Genomic DNA, 4,351 nt, shown 5'->3' on the forward strand with positions numbered 1-4,351 from the left:
AAAATAAACTACTAGATCAATAAATAGAAATATTAGGATAACTTCTACAACGTCTTGACTTTTGATTTGAGATTTTGGTGAAGGATTCTTTTCCTCATGAGCTTCATTATCATTAGCTTCATTATGAGTGAGAATTTTCAGGGAGAGTACATTCTTATTCTATCCTCTTTCGTAAGTTGGATCTGCTCAGTTTGGCGTGCTACTGAAGTAATAGGTATTTTTATGTAATTATAGGTCATATCTCTTGAAATAATAGAGTCTAAGCCGATCATATGAAGGTCCTCTATATCATTCATAATCAGTTCCTTAGCTATTAAAGTGGCTTTGTAGGATGGAGAAGTATTGGATGAGACTATATCTAGGATTCAGGAGGGATCTCCTGATGGAGATCCATTTTGCATTCGCTAGACCCTAGAAGTCATCAAGGAAATATTAGGCAGAGAGAATTACAATTTTCTAATTCTTAACTTGATCCTCTACATTTTATATTATCTTCGATCCATTTCTCAAATTCTTACTTAATTTAAGAACACATGTCATAATTTAAAATAAACGGCTAAGATTTAATTAGTTAACTAATTATACAGATACATATTCTATTTAACAATTATATCATTTTTATATAATTTAATTATTATTTTTAAATAATTAAAAAAAATAGAATATTTGATCAGTTAAAAAATTTATCGAAAAAAAAATTAAAATATTTTTAAAAGCCCAAATTGAATATACTGTATCAATATTGTATATAGACTATATCAGTATTGTATATGAACTATGTAAGCTAAAATGATCCAAATTAGGAAAGAATAGGAAATGGTCAAAAAGTGATATTTTTTTACAGTCAATTGTTAATGGGAAAAAAAAATAAAAAAAATTGGAACCAAACAAATAACCAAGAGATTAACTTGAAATACAAAAACTGGTAATTGGAAGTTTCAAAATGTAGCAAAAAGGGAATTATCTGAAAGCTCAAAAATTGACAAGGAAATATCTATTATTCTAACTATGCTTAACTTTACTTTGGTTTATTAAACTCAGCTATTATCTTTTAATCATGGCGTATGTAAAAAATGGAGAGGAGCCTTATCCGTCCATTAATGATTTTATGCATGTTTGGACTGGCAACGACATATTAAAGGTCCATAACCATTATTTATTGGAAAGGAGTTTCATAACACTCTGAATTATATGTTTTACGAGTTTCATATCTTAATTAATAAATATATCTTTGTTTTTTTTTTCTAATTGAACGATCATCATATATGTACTACAATACAACTCGAGTTCAAGTATATATGTATTAAAACATACCTCGATATTTCTTAGTTGAACTATCGTCATCTATTAACAAATTGTGTTTTTAATTTTTAATACATATATGACAATAATTCAGATAGGAATAGAGAACGACTAATAACTGGGCTGTGAAGCTCGCAATAAAGGTGATACCATTATCACTTTGATATTTGTTCGGAATTGAAGTTCATATATCCCATATTAACTTTATTCCTCCACAATTCCTTAGAAAGAAAGGTATAAAAGTCTATACATGGCAAAAATTCACACAATTCCTAGGAGTAAGAACTAAGTTATAGGCCAGAAATTATACTTTTAATCATTATTGTTAATTAATTAATGAAGTTGAAATTATACTTTTAATCATTATTGTTAATTAATTAATGAAGTTCTTCAACTTGTTTAGTTACTTAAATTCTTCATTTTTAATGATCCAACGCTCTAAAGTTGACAAGCAACGAACCAGGTTTTCTGCTCTCAGTAAAGTCTTCAAACCTCCAACTCCAATATTTCAATTGGCAATTGATCAACATACATCTTGCAATATTTAAACAGTTAGAAATTGCTCTAATTAAATTCAAACCTCCAACTCCAATTTTTCAATTAGCAATTGATCAACATCTTGCAATATTTAAACACTCAGAAATTGCTCTAACTTGCGAGCTAATTTGCTTCTTCCGCACTTTAATCCGTATCCTACCATATAAAAAGCTCATCGAACAAGACAATTAGCATGAAACAACCCGCAATATCAAATACAAGATAGAGCTATGGCTTCACATTTTCTTGTAACTTCATGCACTACCATTTCCTTATCCCCTTCCAAATTTTCTCAATCACCATCCCGAACTTTCGTCCGTGCAAAACACGTCAATAACTTTAAGGTGCATTGTGAAATAAAAAACAGCACTATCAATTATGACAATGAAGGAAAATATTTCCTAGGGAAACTTGATAGGCGAAATGTCCTCCTTGGTCTAGGAGGGCTCTATGGGGCAGCTAATCTTATCGGTATAGCCAACGAGCCATTTGCCTTAGGGGCACCAGTACCACCCCCTGACCTTTCATCATGTAGCTCATCTAGCCTTCCTGATGGTTCACCAGTACCCTTCACTTGTTGTCCACCACTCCCAAAAGACCTTAGTAATATCCCTACTTACAAACTTCCTAATGTGTCTAAAGTCACAATTAGACCATCTGCACATAATGTGACGCGAGAATACATAACCAAATATTCCACTGCCATTCAAAAAATGAAATCATTGGACAAAGATGATCCATTGAACTTCATGCAACAAGCCAATATCCATTGTGCTTATTGCAACACTGGTTACAAGGAATTAGGTTTTCCCGGTGTACCATTAAGTTCATTTCTCGTGCCTATTTTTCCCTTTCCATCGATGGTACTTATACTTCTTCGAAAGAATTCTTGGTTCATTAATTGGTGATGATACATTTGCTTTGCCATTTTGGAACTATGACAGTCAAGTTGGCATGCAATTGCCATCTTTGTACAATGTTGTTAATTCACCATTGTACGATCCCAATCGCAACCAAAATCATTTTCCTCCTAATGTTGTCGACTTAGGGTTCACTACCATAGACCTCGATGCTTCTGATTAAGGCTGTCAAGTGGGCCGGGCCGGGCCAACCCGAAACCGGCCCGTCAAAAATAACCGGGTTGTGGGGGGCCGGGTTGGGATTAAGAGGGCCGGGCCAGGCTCAACAGTAAAATTTATAAAAACAACCCTAACCCGGCCCACTTAACTCAACCCGGTCAAACCCACCTAAACCCGGTCAAACCCGATTAAAAAACCGGTCAAACCCGATCAAAATATAAAAAAAAACTTTTTTTCAATATACATTATAAATACGTTAAACAATATATATACACTATATATATAGTATATACTACATTAGAATTTAAAAAACATATACACATATACACAATTACACATATATAAGCACCATTTAATATATATGTACTACTTTAAAGTTTAAATAAAATATACTACAATATATATACATTACAATATATATATATATATATATATATATATATAGTTATATACTAATTTATAAAACATATACACATGTATACGTTAAATATCCACATCTATAGAAGATATATACACATATATACGCACCATTCAATGTATATGTACTACTTTAAATAAAATATACTATAATATATATACATTACAATATATATATATATATATATAGTTATATACTAATTTATAAAATATATATACGTGTATACATTAAATATACACGTCTATAGAAGATATATACATATATGTACGCACCATTCAATATATATGTACTACTTTAAATAAAATATACTACAATATATATATATATATATATATAGTTATGTACTAATTTATAAAACATATACACATGTATACGTTAAATATACACATCTATTGAAGATATATACACATGTATACACACCATTCAATGTATATGTACTACTTTAAATAAAATATACTACAATATATATATATATTAAAATATATATATATATATATATATATATATATAGTTATATACTAATTTATAAGACATATACAAATGTATACTTTAAATATACACATCTATAGAAAATATATACACAAATATACAAAACATATGCTACTTAATATAATAAATTAATAATACTTGGTAGTAAATTAATAATATATTAGAAGTAAGTTTTAAATTTAAACTAGAAATTCAATTTAAATCATTAAATGAAAAAAATTACAAAGTAAGGACTAAGGAGTGAATGAATTTGGGGAATTTTATTGATTGCGAAATGATCCAAAATTTATAATTTACATGAATGAAAAATCTAAAAATTGTGCATCATTTTTTCTAACTCCTTCATGTTAATATTAACGGGAACTTGCATAGGATAGTCGAAGTCAACGGGGGCAAAACCATGCATTGGACTTGATTCTGCTGAGTTCTCCCGTGAAGACATAATTTCTTCAAGTTTCAGCTCGTCGTTTGGCTCCGGTTCCATTCCTTGGTTTCTTCTTTTCTCTCTAATCCAATCTCTAAGGCA

At 29.9% G+C, this 4,351-nt stretch overlaps 1 pseudogene; it reads left to right on the forward strand.

Moving 5' to 3' along the window:
* The first annotated feature begins 2,069 nt into the window (after positions 1 to 2,069).
* Positions 2,070 to 2,922, forward strand: LOC124897537 (annotated as a pseudogene).
* Positions 2,923 to 4,351: the final 1,429 nt, after the last annotated feature.

Source organism: Capsicum annuum, chromosome 1 (assembly GCF_002878395.1).
Source record: "Capsicum annuum cultivar UCD-10X-F1 chromosome 1, UCD10Xv1.1, whole genome shotgun sequence".
NCBI lineage: Eukaryota > Viridiplantae > Streptophyta > Magnoliopsida > Solanales > Solanaceae > Capsicum > Capsicum annuum.